Below are 20,499 nucleotides of genomic sequence, written 5' to 3'. Positions count from 1 at the left end.
TCCTTAAAAACATTGGCCAGATGGAAAAAGAGATACAAAAGCTCACTGAAGAAAATAATTCCTTAAAAATTAGAATTAGGCAAATGGAAGCTAATGATTCCATAAGACATCAAGAAACAATAAAACAAAATTGAAAAAAATAAAAAAACAGAAGTGTGAAATATCTCATCAGAAAAACAACTAACCTGAAAAATAGATCAAAGAGAAATAATTTAAGAATTATTATGCTACCTGAAAACCATCATCAAAGACTTTATATTTCAAGAAATTATCAAGGAAAACTGCCCCAATATCTTAGATCCAGAGGGTAAAATATAAATTGAAAGAATCCACTTATCACCTCCTGCAAAATATACCAAAATGAAAGTGTCTAGGAACATTATAGCCAAATTCTAGAGTTCCCAGTTCAAAAAGAAAATGCTTCAAGCAGCCAGAAAGAAACAATTCAAATATTGTGGAGCCACAGCCAAAATTTAGCAGCTTCCATATTAAAGGAGCGGAGGGTTCGGAATATGATGTTCCTGAAGGCAAAGGAGCTGAGATTACAACCAAGAATAACCTACCAAGCAAAGCTGTGTATAATGCTTTGGGGCGGGAGGGAGGGAATGGATATTTAATGAAACAGAGGACGTTGAAGCATTCCTGATGAGAAGACCAGCTAAAGAGAAAATTTCACGTTCAATAACAAGACTCAAAAGAAGCATAAAAAGGTGAACATGAAAGAATAACAAGAATCTCAATAAAGTTAAACTATTTACATTCCTACATGGAAAAATGATACATGTAAATCCTAAGAACGTTATCATTATTAGGGCACTTAAAAGGAGTTTACATAGACAGAGTGCATGGATGTGAGCCAATTATGTTGGAATGGTCTAGGTCTGTATCCCAAAGAGATAAAAGAAAAATGAAAAGGACCTATATGTGCAAAAATATGTATAAAAGCTCTTTTTGTGGTGGCAAAGAATTGGAAATCAAGGGGATGCTCATCAACTGGGGATGGCTGAACGAATTGTGGCATATGATTGTGATGGAATACTACTGTGATATAAGGAATGATGAGGGTGGTAGTTTCAGAAAACCATGGCCCATATGAGCTGATGCAAAGTGATGTGAGAAAAACTGGGAGATTATTGTGCAGAGCCACAGCAATGTTGTGATGACAATCAACTGTGAAAGACTTGGCTACTCTGATCGATATAATGATCCAAGACAATTCCAAAGGACTCATGAGGAAAAAATGCTATCCACATCCAGAGAGAGAAGTGATGAACTCTGGGTTCAGATTGAAGTAATTTTCTCACTTTATTATTCTTGCTTTTTTGAAATGGCTAATATGTAAATATATTTTGTATGACTTTACATGTATAATTGATATCATATTGCTTGCCTTGTGTTTCAACCATCAGGCTAGCAGCTGCTGTGGGGGTATAAAACCAACAACAACCAGCTCACAGAACGCTGCAAGCCCAGGTTCTTTTGTTCTGCTTTACTAAGGAAAGCAATTGTTAAGGGGTTAACAATCTTACTTTAATCCAGTATACAAATATCATTCACTCAGTTCAGGAGGAAAAGCCAGAACCCTGAGCTTCAGAGCAAATACAAACAAATTACAAACATCAACAGACAGACCTTGTCTGATTCAAATCTAAATTCATAGTTACCAGAGTTTAACAAAGTCTGAACATCGGGTTTACAAGCTGGAGGGCTCTTAACTACAGCTGCCTGGAGTCTCCGCATCAGCATACCACCAAGAGTGAGAGCCCTAAGCAAATAGCTCTGTCTTCTCTTTTTATGTACTCTTTAGCCATCATCGAACCCTCATCTGAGCCACCAGAATTTAAGCTCTTACTGTTGGCTCTGGTGTTAGCACCTCCATTCATTGGCCCTACCCGGAGCCCCACCTTAATTACCAATTCACACCCACATAGGCTTAGCACCTGATAGATAGGGGTTTGGGCCTGGGGCTTAGCACTTAATAAGACTCGATCAAAGACACTGAATTAATCAAAGGAAACAAAGGCCAAACTCTTCAAGGGCACTTGGTTGAATAAGAGCTAAGAGCCCATCTCGATCCCCAATACACCTTGTCAGTGGATGGTGGAGGAGGTGGGAGGGAGGGAGAGAATTTGGAACTCAAAATTTAAAAAGAAATTAATGATAAATATAAATAAATAATAAACTTTAAAAGAAAAGTGTAAACAACAACATAAAAAACAAATTCATCACACTCCAAAATGAGAGTATTTAATCAAATTAAGGAAGTCATCCTATGTAAATTTGAGAAATGGTCAGACTTTCCTTCTACATCCTTGAGATGGATGAGATGAGCAAGTGTACCAGTTGAAGATGCCTGATAATTTCTTTTTGGAGGATCCTTGCTCTGTTATTTCTTTTTCCTCTTGCTTCAAAGAAGAATAAATCAATAATCAATAAAAATTTGTTAAGTGGAGGGGGAAGGGATATAGAGATAAAAGAGAGGAGGCTTCTGAACAGACCCTTGGGCACCCCCACACTTAGTGACTGAAATAAGCTGCCTCCCTTATGAAGTCTTCCTTGACCTCACAAGCAGAATATATTGTCTCTGTCTTCAAATTTTCCCAGAATACTTTGTCATCATCTCTCCCTTGTCCCATCGTGCCTGAATTTGTATTATGTTTATCTGTGTACATATCTTTGTGCCTATCCCCAGAAGCTCTTCAAGGCAAAGATTGTGCCATTGAATTTGTCTTTATAGCCCCAGAGCCTAGCACAGCACTGTGCATTGTGGAAAAATCCTTCAACTGATGCAGTTTGTCACATCACCTACACAACCTGGAGTTTTAGAGAGTCATCCATGTTACCAAGAAGCTAAGTGATCTCATGGTCACATAGATAATATGTGTCAGAGGCAAAATTTCCAGGTCTTCCTCAATCCATAGCCAATCCTCTATTTACCATAAAATTCTACCTCTCTCCCTATACAATATTTATTGAATTGATATAAATTCCAGCTCTATGGTACTATAAAATGTCACACAAATAGATCAAAGGGTACTTAGATTTGGTCTCAAGACCCCTTTACACTCTCAAAAATTACTGAGGACCCCCCTCCAAAGAGTTTTTATTTATATGGGTTATATCTAGTGTTATTTACCATATTAGAAATCAAAATGCCTTAGTATTATTATGAAAACAGTTTTGACTCCCTGAAAGGGTCTTAAGGACCTCAAAGGGACCCAGCACTATATTGAGAATTAATGGATTAATAGATGACAGAATCATTCAACCAAAAAATATTTTGTTGTTGCTGTTGCTGAGTCATGTCAGTTGTGTCCGACTCTTCATCACTCCAGTTGAGGTTTTCTTGGCAAAGATTCTCGAGTGGTTTACTATTTCCTTCTCTAGCTCATTTTACAGATGAGGAAACTGAGGCAAACAGGGTCAAGTGACTTTCCCAAGGTCACAGCTCATATTTATTGAACACCTACTATGTATGTTCCCCCTCCCTTCCACCCCCAAGTAAATACTCTAAGGCTGGAAGGAAAATAAGATTTTGGCATTAAGAGAATCAATGTGAGGAAGAAATAGGACTCACTGCTACCGGTCAGTGACATGACTGAAAAATGACTTTAAAACAACTAATTATGTTGTGATAAAGACATTTTACCGCAAAAATCCCAGAGCCCTCCAAAGTACACAGTTAAGGAAAAATACTAAATTAATGAAAGCATATCATCTTCTACTTTTTAGTTTGTCGATTATTAGTTTATTGATTGAAGGGATGTGTCCTTCAACTTTGAGATTACAATACTAACACTGGCCGGTGTATTTGACTAATGGTTCATTCCTTTCAGGGACAACTTTATTTACACTAGGGTAATCATTGTGCATATTGACCTTTTGATTCTGTTTTCTTCACTCTATACAATTTTCTGTGTCTTTCTATGTTCCATTGACTTCTCTATTTGCATCATGTTGTATCATGGCACATGGTGACACATGGCACCATCGTCATGGCACAGTAATATTCTACTACACTCATACACCGCAGTTTGGTCATCCTTTCCCTAAACATTGGGCACAGTTTGTTTTCAATTTTTTTAATCATCCAAAATGATGTTGTGATGAATATTTTTGTACATGTGGTACAATTCGTTTTAAAGAATAGAATCATATCTCCAATCACTATTCCCCATGTGTGTGATCTATCCCAGTAGAATATAAGCTCATCAAGGGCAGGGATTATCTTTGCTTTTGTATGTACATACCCAGTGCTTAAAATAGTGCATGGCATATGATAAGCAATTAACAATAAATTCTTTCATTTAAGTAAAAAAAGAATAGATTCATAAACGTGGAGCTGGAAAGGTCCTCACAGACTATCTAGTCCAATCTCATTATTTCACAGGTGAGAACACTGAGGCCAAGGACACTAAGTGATTGGCTCAAGAGCTAGTAAAATATCAGAAGGGAAATTGCACTGACTGCAGAACATGTTCTTTCCACCGTACTGCAGTGAACGTGAGCAGCTAGCACAGTATAGTGAACCAGGCTGTAAAAGAGAGAAGAGGGAACTCTGGGAGGGTTGCAACAAAGTAGCGTGGAGGTGATGCAGAAACGGTTGTCACTAGAGGTGATCTGGAGAGATCATCAGGATGGTGTTGGGGGAACTCTATGTCTCTGATCAAGAGGGGTGATGCAACTGGTGATGGAACAAGAGAGAAACCTTTAAGACCGGCCTAAAGGCTTTAATGACAGCAGGAAAGGAGCCATTTCCTACCTTTTATCTGGATTCACAAAAAGAAAATAAGAGATGGGATATTATTTCCAATTACAGCTGAAGAACATTAAAAAAAAAAACATGGCACAGGGAACAAATGAAGAATGAATCTCGAGATAAAAAAGAGGCAGAAGACAATTTGAGATGAGAAAAAAAAAATCTAGAGGAAGCAAAGAATATTACCATTAAACAGGATTCAAGTCTTCCAGAGGCAAAATGTGTAAAGATTCGTGCTTTAGAAGCACATCGAGGCCGATGAGTGAAGGTGTTTGGCTGGGTGCACAGGTTACATAGGCAAGGGAAGAATTTAATGTTTTTTATATTATGAGATGGCACAGGATATCTTCAGTGTGTCTTGTCAGATGAACTGTGTCAGTGTCTTGTCTACAGAGAGTAGTGTGGCAGTATATGGAACGCTCAGTCTTACCCCAGAAGGCAAGCAGGTACCAGGAGGCCATGAGCTGAGCTGTGACTATTGGGAATTGATTGACTTAGCCCCTGCTGGAGGAGATGATAACCTGATAAACGAAGAGTCTGATGTAGATGTTCAGCTTAATAATAGACACATGATCCGAGAAGAGAACATGTCCAAAATCTTGAAAGCACATTCAGTGGTCACCAGATGATTTGGAGATCACTTTTTTGATAGGGGATATTGTGAAATCACTCCTCCAACATTAGTACAAACACAGGTGGAAGGTGGGGCTATGCTTTTCAAACTTGACTATTTTGGAGAAGAGGTATTTTTGACTCAGTCATCATGATTACATTTGGAGACTTGCCTCCCAGCTTTAGGAGACATCTTTTGTATTACCCAGTCATACAGAGCAGAACAGTCTAGGACATGAAGACACCTAGCAGAGTACACTCATATTGAAGCCAAGTGCTCTTTCCTGACTTTTGATGATCTCCTAAACCATCTGGAAGACCTGGTTTGTGATGTAGTAGACAGGATCTTAAAATCACCTGCAGCAAGCTTATTGTGTGAACACAATTCGACTTTTACACGCGCCCCCCCCAAAAGACCTTTCAAATAGATGAACTACTCAGATGCTGTTGTGTGGCTAAAGGAACATGATGTAAAGAAGGAAGATTGCACCTACTATGAATTTGGAGAGGATATCCCAGAAGCCCCTGAGAGACTGATGACAGATACCATCAATGAGCCAAGCTTGCTGTGTAGATTCCCTGCAGAGATCAAGTCCTTCTATATGCCGCGATGTCCTGAGGATTCCCAGCTAGCTGAATCTGTAGATGTGTTGATGCCAAATTTCGGTGAGATTATGGGAGGTTCCACACCTACTGGTGAAGAACTGCTAAAGGGATACAAGAGAGAAGACATCAATCCCACTCCTTACTATTGGTACACCGATCAGAAAAAATATGGTTCATGTCCTCGTGGAGGATATGGCTTGGGCTTGGAACGATTCTTAACGTGGATTTTGAACAGATATCATATTAAAGATGTGTGCCTGTAGCCATGCTTCATCCAATATTGTACACCCTAACTGTCCAGTTGGTGACAGCAATAGGAAAAAGTACAAACAGCTTAATGGAAAGATACAACTTCCCAAAATGAAATGATCCGTCTTTTTCTTTTGTCCCATCAGTGTCACTGTGTTATCTGTTCTCCTTGCTATAAAATAGTTCCACTTATTTGAGATGTCCCAGAAATACAATTACCTCAAGTGATATCTATGTTGTCATTCTTAGAAAGATAATTGCCATTATAAACATTGGGGGAGGGATACTGTGGCATATTAACGTGCTGTTAGTAACATATTTCAGCTCTTGATTACAGTGTGTATAGGACCATGTGTCTCACGCCATTTACCACTGATGGCAGGTATTTCTATTATATCCTGAAATTTTTAGGTTCTTTTCTGTGCTCCTGCAATTCTGTTTTGTGATTTGTAGCATCTTATCCTTTTAGTGAATTAAGAACCAAAAGCTTGGAATAAAATTGACAGCTAATAAATAGAACGTTAAAGATTTGATTGCTTCAATATAAATGTCATTCAGCTGTAAATATCAGAATAAAATGAATCATTTTCTTTTTTTTCTTTTTTTATCTTTTTTTAGTTTATTTTCTTTTTTTAATTTAATTTATTTAATATATTTACTTTTCAGCATTGATTTTCACAAGAGTTTGCATTACGAATTTTCGCCCCATTTCTACCCTCCCGCCCACTCCAAGATGGCATACATTCTGGTTGCCCCGTTCCCCAGTCAGCCCTCCCTTTTGTCACCCCACTCCCCTCCCATCACCCTTTCCTTTCCTCTCTTGTAGGGCAAGATAAATTTCTACACCCCATTGCCTGTGTATCTTATTTCCTAGTTGCATGCAAAAACTTCTATTTTTGTTTTTGAACGTCTGTTTTTAAAACTTTGAGTTCCAAATTCTCTCCCCTCTTCCCTCCCCGCCCACCCTCCCTAAGAAGGCATAACATAGCCCACGTGCGGATCATTATGTAAAACCCTTCCACAATACTCATGTTGTGAAAGATTAACTACGTTTTGCTCCTTCCTAACCTATCCCCCTTTATTGAATTTGCTCCCTTGACCCTGTCCCTTTTCAAAAGTGTTTGTTTTTGATTACCTCCTCCCCCTGTCTGCCCTCCCTTCTATCGTTCCTCCTTTTTATCTTCTTCCTCCTTCTTTCCTGTGGGGTAAGATACCCAATTGAGCATGTCTGGTATTCCCTCCTCAGGTCAAATCCGATGAGAGCAAGATTTACTCATTCCTCCTCACCTGCCCCCTCTTCCCTTCCTACAGAATCCCTTTTTCTTGCCACTTTTATGTGAGATAATTTACCCCATTCTATCTCTCCCTTTCTCCCTCTCTCAATATATTCCTCTCTTATCCCTTATATATATACACCTACATATATACATACATAGATACACACATATGTATATATATATATACATGCACACATATATATGCATATTCCTTTCAGCTACTATGATACTGAGGTCTCATGAATCACACACATCATCTTTCCATGTAGGAATGTAAACAAAACAGTTCAACTTTAGTAAGTCCCTTATGATTTCTCTTTCTTGTTTACCTTTTCATGCTTCTCCTGATTCTTGTGTTTGAAAGTAAAATTTTCTAATCAGCTCTGGTCTTTTCACTGAGAAAGCTTGAAAGTCCTCTATTTTACTGAAAATCCATATTTTGCCTTGGAGCATGATACTCAATTTTGCTGGGTAGGTGATTCTTGATTTTAATCCTAGCTCCATTGACCTCTGGAAAATCATATTCCAAGCCCCTCAATCCCTTCATGTGGAAGCTGCTAGACCCTGTGTTATCCTGATTGTTTTTCCACAATACTCAAATTGTTTCTTTCTGGCTGCTTGTAGTATTTTCTCCTTTACCTGGGAGCTCTGGAATTTGGTGATAATATTCCTAGGAGTTTTCTTTTTGGGGTCTTTTTGAGGAGGTGATCTGTGGATTCTTTCAATTTCTATTTTACCCTGTGGCTCTAGAATATCAGGGCAGTTCTGCTTGATAATTGCTTGGAAGATGATATCTAGGCTCTTTTTTTGATCATGGCTTTCAGGTAGTTCAATAATTTTTAAATTATCTCTCCTGGATCTATTTTCCAGGTCAGTGGTTTGTCCAATGAGATAGTTCACATTGTCTTCCACTTTTTCATTCCTTTGGTTCTGTTTTACAATATCTTGATTTCTCACAAAGTCACTAGCATCCACTTGCTCCAATCTAATTTTTAAGGTAGTATTTTCTTCAGTGGTCTTTTGGACTTCCTTTTCCATTTGGGTAATTCTGCCTTTCAAGGCATTCTTCTCCTCATTGGCTTTTTGTAGCTCTTTTGCCATTTGAGTTAGTCTATTTTTTAAGGTGTTGTTTTCTTCAATATTTTTTCAGTATTTTTTTGGGTCTCCTTTCACAAGTCATTGACTTGTTTTTTCATGGTTTTCTTGCATCATTCCCATTTCTTGTCCCAATTTTTCCTCTACTTCTCTAACTTGCTTTTCCAAATCCTTTTTGAGCTCTTCCATGGCCTGAGCCCAGTTCATGTTTTTCTTGGAGGCTTTTGATGTAGGCTCTTTGACTTTGTTGACTTCTTCTGTCTGTATGTTTTGGTCTTCTTTGTCACCAAAGAAAGATTCCAAAGTCTGAGACTGAATCTGAGTCCATTTTCGCTGCCTGGCCACATTCCCTGCCAACTTACTTGACCCTTGAGTTTTTCAGCAGGGTATGACTGCTTGTAGAGTAAAGAGTACTTTGTTCCAAGCTTGAGGGGATGCACCGTTGATTTCAGAGCTATTTCTATACGGCCAGCTCTGCCACACCAGTGCTCCTCCTTCCCCAAGAACTGCCAACCCGGACCTGACACAAATTCTAAGCAGGCTGTGCACTCCTGCTCTGATCCACTACTTAATTCCTCCCACCACATGGGCCTGGGGCCGGAAGCAACTGCAGCTGTAGTTCTGTAGCTGCACCACCCCCACTGCCCCCGAGGTTGGTAGCTGAACCACGAACTTTTTTCCCACTAACCATCTCTGTTGTCTTTGGTGTTTGTGGGTTGAGAAGTCTGGTAACTGCCATAGCTCACTGATTCAGACCGCTAGGGCCTGTTCCGCCTGGTTCCTGGTCTGGTTGGTCCTGCTGCCGCCCACACTGGGCTCCACTCCCCTCTGCTCCCAGCTCCATGTGGATAGAACTCACCCAGTGACAATCCAGGATGTCCTGGGCTCAATCCCTGCTTCCCTCTGCTATTTTCTGGGTTCTCTGCAGTTCTAGAATTTGTTTAGAGCCATTTTTCATAGGTTTTTGGAGGGACCTGGTGGGGAGCTCATGCAAGTTCCTGCTTTCCAGCTGCCATCTTGGCTCTGCCCCCATGAATCATTTTCTTGAAAAAAGAGAAAGAGAGAAGAGGGGAGGTGATGATGATTTCATACCTCAGGGAGCTCATGTAAAGACAAGACTGATACATGAAGTCAACCATACAAGAGATGTCCAAAGTCAATGAGAGCTAAGGAATAGAAAATACTAAGTAGGGGCTTGGTGGAAGAGTTTCCTGACCTGCTTGATAACCCTACAGAAAGGTCAGGGTCCATGGACTCCATATTCCTATGAAGAGTGTGCCAGTGGCTTGTTAAATTTTCACTGTGAGCATTTGCCCCTCAGCAGTCAACAAACACTTCAAATGAGGCTTGATTTGTGTTTTGTTGATTGTGTAGATTCAAGAAAGTGAAGAGAAAATGTTAATAATGAAAACAAAACTTCAAAGTGGTTGTTTAATATTGCCAACACTTTCCTTGTGTGGATGCAGAGAAATAACAACAGGCAATTCACCTAGTGTCATTTTTATAGGACTAATACAAAAGAGTGGCTGTGCCCGCAATAACTCTGGCAAGCCAATTCATCATCTTCCATGAGGTACTAAGAGTTCTTCCCTTTCCCTACATAGGGAAATGTAATAAAAAGTCCCAAACGAAGGATCAATTTCAAGATGTAATGTGGTCCAATGAAGAGTGGTGAATTTGGAGCCAGAAAAACTGAGTCCACATACTGTCACACTTTTGTGTCCTTGGGTAAATCACTACACCTCTTAGAGAGTGTTTCTTCATCTGTAAAATGGGGGGATTGAAGTAGATGGTCTCTGTGGCCTCCCTCTAGGATCAGGGGACTCCCCGGTCTCCACTCACACCCACACCCACACTTAGAAGGTAAATGCTATAGGACCTGTTTTGAAGGTACTATTAAGGCCCAGAATAGCACGAGGAGGATGTGAGACTCGAGCTCATTGTGCTTTTAATGCCCTTTGAAGTAGATCAGAGAGTAACCCTGGGCCCCCAAAGCTAAAATAAAAACAATGGCTCTGGTTAAAACTTCAGATGGGTCATCCACCCCAGCTCATCGCTTTGATTTCACGAAGGCCACAGTTGCTGGGAAGGTGATCTTTGCTCGGCACCTAGGTTACTGATTCTCAACTGAGGAAGCTGAGTCATCATTACAGAACAAGAAAAGCAGCTTTCCTCCCTGAGCTGCGATGCCCTCTGTTGGGAACACCAACTGTTCCAGCAAGCTCTGCCACCTTCAGACCAGGTGAGAGATGGGGTGCCGAACTGTGCTCCGTCCCTCAATCTCTACTTCTTCATCTCCATCCCCTCCTCCCCTGAGTCCTAGCATCATTACAGATACTAGCACTCCAAAACCTCAGAGATCCTCTAGTCCAACATTCTCATTTTACAAATGAGGAAACTGAGGCCTAGAGAAGGGAAGGGACTTACTTGTCCAAGGTCACACAAGTGGCAGATTCCAAGCCAGTTCTCAGATTCCAAAATCAAGTGTTAAGCTAGACATTACATTAGGACGTACCCAAAAATTCTCAAGGTCCTTCCCAGGGGTGTTCTTGGGGTAACTCCAGGATGGGAGTTACTGTAGATATTGTCACATAGCAGGTGCTTAATAAGTGTATATTCCCTTCCCTTCTCTACCCTACATTGTGAAATGTAATCAAGGTCCCAAGCAGGGGATCACCTTCAAGAAGTAGGTTGGTATAGTGGAAAGACCAGGACAACGTCCTAAGGTGGAGAATTGTGGGATTTAGAGCAGGAAGGCACTCTAGAGATTTGCTCATTCATTCATTCATTCATTCAAAATTTATCAAGCAACCAGTACATGGCAGGCACTGTGCCAGGCAATAGAAATACAGTGACAAAAACAAAGCAGTGCCTGTGCTCAAGGAGCACCACAGAGGTTATCTAGTCCAGTCTCCTTAAAATACAGGCAAGGAAACTGAGGACCAAAGAAAGGCTGTGATTTGAATCAAAGGGATCATACAGAAGCCAGGTCTTCTAGATCTAGATCCTATGTACACTGCACCTCACTGACTTCTCCAGCTCCTTGGTCCTGCTGACATTGGAGCCAATGAAAGGAATTTGGGATGAGGCTTTCTACTGGCCTATCAGGAAGGAGAAATGCCTTTTCCATCAAAATATAGAACACCCTGGAATGTGTGTGAGTGTGTGTGTGTGTGTGTGTGTGTGTGAGAGAGAGAGAGAGAGAGAGAGAGAGAGAGAAACTTAGAACACATCAAGTCTAACTCCCTCATTTTGAAAAACAGAGGAAACTGTCCTACAGAGGGGAACTGACTTGTCCAAGGTCACACATAGCTAATTGGTATCAGAACTCGAATCCAGGTCTCCTGACTCCCGGGCCAGAGCTGTTCTCGCTGCACTCACAGAAAAGTCTAACACATGAAAACCTGAACTTACACAATGGAAACTGGGAAGTTCCAAAGACAAACTTGGATGCTCGCTCTAAGGTTGCTGCCCACCTCTAGAGGTGCTCCCTCTGACTGTACAAAGTGCTTTCTTGCCTCTTCTGGGCACTGAATGTACATTTCCGTTGTCTGTGTTGGTACAAAGCACCAGGCTCTGGATACAGTCAGTGCTGAATTCATGTTTGTTATGTGACATCTGTTGTATCGGAATAGACCTAGAAGAGCCCTGGAGGGTCATGCAGTCCAGCCCTCTTATTTCAGATCAAGGCAGATTGAGCTGCAGAGAGGTCAGGGAGACAATGTGATGCCTCCCCTCCCACTCTGAAGCAAACCCTCACCGCCCCATGCCTGGGCTAGTGCAGCAGCCATGCTTGCTCTCCCTGCCTCAGGGTACTTCGCACTCCAATCCATTCTCCACTCTGCTGTCAAAATGATCTTCCTAAAGCTCCGGTCTGACCGTGTTATCCCCACCCCATCCAATCCACTCCAGTGGCTCCCTACTAACTCCAGGATAAAATGTCAAATCCTCTTGTGTTTCAAAGCCCTTCACACCCCTCCCCCTTATTACCTTTCCTGCCTTCTTGTACCTTACTCCCCTCCATATACTATGGGATTCAGTCACACAGGCTTCCTCCAATGTGAAATCTCATCTCCTGCCTCTGGGCATTTGTATTGGCTATCCCCCGTGCCTAGAATGCTTTCCCTCCTCATCTCGACTTCCTGGGATTCCTTCAAGCCTTAGCTAACAGATCATCTTCTAGAAAAAGCCTTTCCCAGTACCCCTCGATGCTAGTGCCTTCCCTTTGACATCATCCCCAGTGGAGCCTATAGATCACTTATTTGTAAATAATTGTTCGTACATTGCATCCCCCATTAGACTGAGTTTCTTTAAAGCAAGGACTGTGTTTTCCCTTTCTTTGCATCCCCAGAGCTTGTGCAGCACAGTGCCTGGCACACAGTCGGCACTTAATGCTTTCCGCCCAACTGACTAGGAAGAGCCTTGGCTTTGGAGTAATAGGACCTGGGTTCAAATCCTGCCTCTACCACAAGCTACCTGTGTGATTACGCAAGTCACTTAACCTATCTGGATTTCAATTTCCTAATCTGTAAAACGGGCAGCTAGGTGGTACAGTGGATAAAGCACTGGGCTTGTAATTAGGAAGACTCCTCTTCATGACTTCAAATCTGGTCTCAGATACTTACTATCTGTGTGGCCCTGGGCGAGTCACTTAACCCTGTTTGCCTCAGTTGCCTCATCTGTAAAATGACCTGGAGAAGGAAATGGCAAAACCATCCCAATATCTTTGCCAAGAAAACCCCAAATGGAGTCACAAAAAATTGCTCACAACTAGAAAATGACTGAACAACAATCTGTAAAATGAGGGAGGTTGACTAGAGGGCTTTTTAAGGACCCTTCCAGCTTTAACTCTAGGATCCTATAAGTGACTTATCCACAGTCTCAGAGCTAGTCAAGAGAAAAGCTAGCATTCAAACTCAGATCTGTTGATTGCAAATTGAGGGCTGTTTTCACTACCCTGAAGTGCCCTCTCTGGGTTTAGCATTTCCCTTAAAGAACAAATTCCAGGTGATCACTGGAATGTCCCATTCAGCTCAATTAAATCAGCCATTCTCAATGTGTGGTCTGGGACTCCTGGGTCCCTAATCCCCTTTCAGGGGGTTCTTGAGGTCAAAACTATTTCCAAAATAATACTAAGACTTAAAATTCCTAACCCAGTAAATGTCAATAAATATGACCCACATAAACTTTTTTTGGCAGGGGCCTTCATAATTTTTAAAAGTGCAAAGGGTTTGAGGACTGTTGGTCTCAGCAACTAAGACTGTAAATTGCAGGGAGAGTAGCTACCTACATAGGTAAAGGGGGTTTCTTCACCTGGAATTTCCCTATAGTAATGAAATCATAGGTTCAATCCCTAACCCCTGTCCCCTTACACTCAGTGTTTCAGGCAGGGAACCAGTTTATATACCATCTGTGACTTATAACTCATCATCAGCTCCCTTCCCTTCCCGGAGGAGTAGGAATTCCAAGCAGAGTTGAAGATCTCAAGAAGGATTGACTCACAGGCTAGAGAGATAATATATTCTGGCCTCCCTGGGCTCTTTCCTGAGACAGTGGGGAAAAAAACTGGGCTGGAAATCAAGAGACCTGGCAGCCCAAGGTCTCCCCACACACCCTCACCCCACTCCAAGTGACTCTGTGTTCAAAGCTGGACAAATGACTCACCCACTGCCTTACTCTCCCCTCTCTCTGGCTGCTATTACTTTTGCTGCCTAAAAGAACCATCAATATTAAGAACCAGTTGTGTGCAAAACATGATGTTAGGCATTGGGAAAAATACAAATGCCAAGGCACAGTTACAAGGTGCTCGTCATTTAACAAGGTGATAAGACACAAACATGACTATGTGTCTTACACAGTATTACAAGACAAATTCATCAGAGAGGCGTAAAGCCAAATACTCCACACACAGAACCCAAAGTAAAGCTCCATAGTTCTAGGTGAGAGCTGAGAGAGAAAGTCATTCACTGGCAAACAGGGAAGCTCTAAGTTAGCTTCATGGAGGAGGTGGCATTTCAGCCAGCCTAGGCACGAATTACAGAGTTGAAGAGGGTGACTTTGGGAGCTGTTTGTGGATAGAGGATTGTCTGGCTTGGCTAGAGTATAGAATTTGTGCAAGGGACCAGTCTGAGTTAAAGATGAAAAGACTGGGTAGTGCTAGATTGAAGGTACAGGGGGCCTTAAATTCTGGGCACATGAAGATATAACAGTCCAGATAAGTGATTGAAAGTTCCTGTAAGTAGGGGTATAGTAACGGGGGTAGAGGAAAGAGCTAGAATATTTAAAGCACCTTTAGCTTAACTTGTGTTAGTTGATCCTCACAACAAGCCTGGAAAGTAGGTGCTATTATTATCCCCATTTTTACAGATGAAGAAACTGAGGCAGGCAACAGTTAAATGATTTCTTCAGGCTGACAGTTAGGCTGAGGCTAGATTTGAACTCAGATTTTCCCATCTCCAGGTCCAGTTCTTTCTCCACTGCACCACTTAGACGCAGTAAGAGACAGCTGGCCAGAGTTTGAATACATTTTCCTTATTGAAAGAGGAGCCAGCGTGGCAGAGTCCTAAGTCCCAGTTTCAGATCCTGACTCTGCTATTTCCTGGCTAAATTACTGCTCCTTCTTGGGATGCAGGTGCCTCATAGAGGAAGAAGTGTAATGTATGGCACAGTTAGACAAACCAGGGTTCAAATCTCCCATCTGATGCTTACTAGTTGTGTGGCCTTGAGCAAGTCATTTAACAACCTCTATAGGTCTCAGTTTCCAAATCTGTAGATGAGAGTAGGAATAGATGAGATGGCCCCTGAGGTCCCTTCTGGCTAGGTTCCTTTGCTCTGCAAAATAAGGATATTGGAGTCCAGCTTTATATACCCTCCCAGCTCTAAATCCCATGTTGCTATGATCCTATAAGATTCAGTGGGTGTTAAAGTTTGGGAGCATTGTAATAGAGAGACTCTCTGAGATAAAATCAGGAGACCATAAAGCACTGAAAAACTGTGGACAGCTGTCAAAAAGAATACAGGGGCAAACTGGGGATAGAAAGTAGACAGCTGTCAAATGGAATACTGGAAATATATCTCCTAGATTTGTCTACTCAAATGGGATGTCAAGCATTCATCTCCTCTTGAATGGGAGAGATACCGTTAGGGGACATCTGTTGGGTTTCATAAATGTCAGATGGAGATCTGGCAGGGAGAGAAGCAAATGATTGCCTTTCATTTGGTTCCTCCCACCATCCTCAGGAAATTTGACCTTGAACATTGAGTCCAGACAGCTTCCCCAGAGCTGTGGGTCATTTGCTGGTGAACCAGTGCAGGGGACTGCACTTTTTTGTTGGGGGAGAGGGTTGTGGAAGGACCTGGCAATTCTGTCCTGCAGTCCTGGACATTCTGGGATCATGGCTCACTTGTTTTATTTATCCTGCTCTGGGGTTTAAACCCCATGTCAGGGATGTTAGATTCTTTCCTCTAGAGTCAGACCTCCAGAGTCCTCTGAGGTCACAGGAATATGAATCTAAGAAAAAGCATTAATGTTTTAGCCATCGGGTCCGAGTTCCAGTCTTGACTCTGTTACTGAGTACCTATACAATCTTAGTCCAGTCATTACCCAATTACTGGAGACTCCAATTACTGGTGGAGGTTCCAATCTTCCCATCTTTCAAATGAGAGAGCAGTCCTAATAATAGCTGACATTCAAGTTTGCAAAACAGCTCTGCTTTCTTTTCTCATTGGAACCCCTTGACAACCCTGTGAAGTAGGCACTGAAGATATCATCATTCCCTTCTTACAGATGAGAAGACCAAGGCTTACGTGTTTTGCCCATAGTCACACCACTAGTGAGTAGTAGAAGTAGAGTCTGAACCCAGAAGAATCTCTTTCCTGAGATTCCACACCTAGGATCTGTCCAGCAGACCCCAATGCCCTCCCAGATGACTGCTTAAGTAAATTCTAATTCTCAATCATGTGGTACTATGAAAAACATTTACCAGTCTTTGTTGAGCTCAATAAAAAGCCCCATGCATATAAGACACTGCAGAGGAAAAGGATGAATAACAGAGGGTCCCTACCCTCACAGGGGTGGGGAACCTGCATCCTCGAGACCATAAGGACCTCTAGGTCCTCAAGTGCAGCCCTTTGACTGAACCCAAACTTCACAGAACAAATCCCTTTAATAAAAGGATTTGTTCTGTAAAACTTGGGCTCAGTCCAAAGGCTACACTCAAGGACCTAGAAGGCCACAGATTCCCCACCCCTGCCAGAAGCTTGGCATGTAGCAATGAAGATAAGAAAACAAATTACTAGTGCCAGTTATTATTGGGTAAATGCCATAGCATAGGCCACCTGGTATAACAGAAAAAGCACAAGACATATGACTTGAGACAAATCACTGATGCCTCTGTGTGCCTCAGTCTCCTTTTTTGTAAAATGTAGAAAATACCATCAGCTGTCCTCACCTTATTTGGTTGAGTGTTATTAAATGACTTGATAGATGTAAAAGTACTTGCTTTGTTAAAATATCTGTCAATTTGAGAGAATTCAGACCAGATAATTCCAAGATCTGAATAATATTACTTCACATTGGGGTAGCATTTAAAAGCCTTTTCACTTTCATTGTGTTACTTAATGCTCACAACCGTGTGAAATAGTTTGGAGAGGTGTTATCCCCATCTGATAAATATGGAAATTGTGGCCCTGAGAGAGTGAAGCGATCCATCTGATGGCATGCGCTGAGTTAAGAGCAGACCAGGGACTCAGAATGATAATGATAATGATGATGATGCTGACAGCACCGAGCAAGGGGAAGCATCAGACACACAGAGCGAAGTGAGCAGCACCAAAAGAATGATCTACACAATCTGTGTAGATTTGCAAGAATCTAGATTTGTAGAATTGCAAGAGGTGAAAGCTCTGCCTTGGATTGCATGGGGGATGGGCTAGATGGGGCCAGGTGTGTGGTCCCCATCTCTGCACATCTCTGTGCAAGAGGAAAACAACATTGAAATGGCATCCGAACTATGATCGGTATGCAATGATTAATCATAACACCAGAGGACTGATGGAGAAACACACCTACCTTCCCTGGAAGGGGGAGGGGAGGCTAGGGAGAGAATAAGCACTTATTTATTTATTTGTTTGTTTGTTTACTTTTACAAAATGGAATGCAGACTATATTGCCAGGCATGGACAAAGCGTTCGTTCTGCTTAAATACACTCCTTTTTCCCCAAGGGATGGGAAGTGATTAGAAAGTGATGATGCAAAAAATAACATCAAAAAAAAAAAGTGTTAGGACTTGGGAGTCACCAAGACCGACACTGAACTCCCACCTGTGAGATAGTTCAATGTGTTTTATTATTCCCATTTTACAGACAAGGCAACTGAGGCACAGAGAGGTAAAGTGACTTCACCCATAGCCACGCAACCAGAAAGTGTCGGGGGCCAGATTCAAATGTAGGTCTTTCCAGACCCCAATTTCAGAGCTCTTTCTACCGCTCAAACCGGTCTGCTGACTGGTACAGGAAAAAATCTTTATAATCCCCTGAGGTTAGTTTGGCAGCTGGGGGAGATTTGGAGTCAGAGGAAAGTGCCCTACTCTACTATTTACTAACTGTGTGACGTTCAACATGGCATTCAACCTTGCTGGGTCTTAATTTCCTCATCTGTAAGATAGGGATAACATTTTAATCAATTGATCAATAAACATTTATAAAGCACCTACTATGTGTCAGGCACAGTGCTAAGCCTATCTCATTGGGTTGCTTGGGAGGATCGTCCTTTACAAGATTTACGAGACTGTCCCAAAAGTCCAAGTGCCATTTTTTTTTAAAGCTATTCGCTTTAAGTTTTAGTTTTTAAGCTATTAGCTTAAAAACAGCACTAAGACTTTTAGGACACCCTGTAAAAATGCGATGATATGATGGGATTTAGGACAATGTGCTCGATCCCCTAAGGTGGGGAGCAGCGGGAGAATGGGTAGAAGTGAAGGGCACGAAGAATTAGTGGCAGTCTGCTAAGAATTATTCAGAGATTCCGAAGGTCGTTTAGATCAGGCTCTTCATTGTACAAGGGAGTCCCAGAGTGGTAAGTGATTTGCTCAGTGTCACTGTCTAGTGAATCGAGGACTTGTGGTGAGTGAGTCAGTGGCTGAACTGGGACCTCTGGCTCCAGGATCAGGGCTGTTTTCATATTCTTCCTTTCCCCTGTTCCTAGATCCCTAATTCAAGGAAAGGCAGGGAAAGGTCTCTGTTTCTCCCCGGAGTTCTACAGCGTCTATCTTCTAAGGTTAAGATTTAACTACCTATAAAAGGAGCCTGGAACTCCGGCTAGCTTTGCAGGGTTTATAAATAGACTCCACCCCCACCCCCACCCCTAGCCACCCACCTCCCCTTTGCCAGCCCATGGGCTGCTCCCTGGGAGGCCCGTGAAAAGGCACTTCGGGGCGCTCTGGAGTAAGGACCCCGGCTGTGGCAGCGGCGGTGGGCTCTGCCAGCCCCGGACCTCCTGTTCCCGACGGCTGCCCGGCAGGAGACGTCAACTCCCAGTCTCACAACTGTCCTACAGGTGAGTCCAGATGCCGCTGCCGCCCCAGTCCCCTGACCCCAAACCTATCTCTAGAATTCACTTTCCACTCTGGGGGTTTTCTTCTCCGCCGCCCAGAGAAGCGCCTAGTCGGAAGGCGGAGGAGGCTGTGGGGAGAGAGCACCCTTTTCAGAGTTTTCTTCCTCCCCCTTCCCAGATTCCCAACGCTATGGCTTCTCTCCTTTCCGCTGCCAATCCAAAGAAACAAGAGCTTGACTTTCTTGTAATAGAAATAGATTGGATTTGGAGGTAGAGAACCAAGGTTCAAGGCCCCTCCCTATATATACCTCAGTGTTCTCATTTGTGCAATGGAGGTTTTGGAATAACTACAGGGTGCCTTCTATCCCTAAATTTTCTGGTTCCTGTCTGTCTTCTGAAAGCTTTTTCCTTTGAGATTCAGTTTAGTTGTCACCTCCTACCTGAAGTTTTCACTTTGACCCCCACCCCAGATGAAAATATGTTCCAGACCACTTTCTCACCTTCACTCCCATACCTCCTGGCAGGGATTTGCATCATGTCTGTGTAGGTATGTATGCCACCCTTACAAGACCATAACCTGCTCAAAGGGGAGGTCTGAGTGGTTTTTCATATTTTCATTCACCTATCTCCGAAAGGATGAGTATGTAAGCTCATTATCATGCATGCATTTTGATTTTGTTTGGTCTGGACCTAAGAGGTCTTTGATATAGAGCAGTGACTCTTAAACTATGGCCCAAAGACCTTTAGGGTCCCAGAAACCTTTTCAGGAGGTCTATAAGGTCAAAATTATTTTCATAATAATGCTAAAATGCTTTAATTCCTAGTATCAATGAAGATAACCCACATACACAAAACTTCTTTGGGGTCCTCAATAATTTTCAAGCATATAAAGGGATCCTGATGTCAAAAAAATAAGTGTGAGAACCAGTTAGATGGCACAATATACAGAGCAGCCAGGACTGGAGTCAGGAGGACCCGAGTTTTAATTCTGCCTCAGACATTTACTAGCTGTATGACTGTTGGCAAGTCACTTAACTCTGTTTGTCTCTGTTTTGTCATCTGTAAAATGAGCTGGAGAAGCAAATGGCAAACCTCTCCAGTATCTTTGCCAAGAGAACCCCAAATGGGGTTGTAAAGGGTCAGACATGACTGAACAACAGTAACAACACAAGAGAATTCCTGGTGAGGAAAGTTCTGCCACTACCAGTCTGCATCTTAAAGCTTAAAGCATTCTGGGATACAGAAAGGTTAAGTGGACCACAGTATCATACAATCAATGTGAGTCAGAGGCAGGATTTGAATACAGAACTCATTGACTACCTACCAGTATTGTAATATTAACACAAATG

General features: G+C 42.2%; 1 protein-coding gene and 1 pseudogene across 2 annotated transcripts in view; both read left to right on the top strand.

Moving 5' to 3' along the window:
• The first annotated feature begins 4,573 nt into the window (after nt 1-4,573).
• On the top strand, nt 4,574-6,337 carry LOC118831012 (annotated as a pseudogene).
• Nucleotides 6,338-18,987: 12,650 nt separating this feature from the next.
• ALDH1L1 (aldehyde dehydrogenase 1 family member L1) overlaps nt 18,988-20,499 on the top strand; it is a 72,949-nt gene continuing 71,437 nt past the window's right edge. The window contains exon 1 of one of the 2 annotated variants that reach the window (XM_036738172.1): nt 18,988-19,153. The gene's annotated coding sequence lies outside the window, so the exon portion shown is untranslated. The remainder of the gene's footprint in view (nt 19,154-20,499) is intronic. The other variant, XM_036738173.1, reaches the window with a different exon arrangement.

Source organism: Trichosurus vulpecula, chromosome 9 (assembly GCF_011100635.1).
Source record: "Trichosurus vulpecula isolate mTriVul1 chromosome 9, mTriVul1.pri, whole genome shotgun sequence".
Taxonomy (NCBI): domain Eukaryota; kingdom Metazoa; phylum Chordata; class Mammalia; order Diprotodontia; family Phalangeridae; genus Trichosurus; species Trichosurus vulpecula.
Note: the sequence above shows the minus strand (reverse complement) of the source record. Positions and strands in the feature narration are given on the sequence as shown.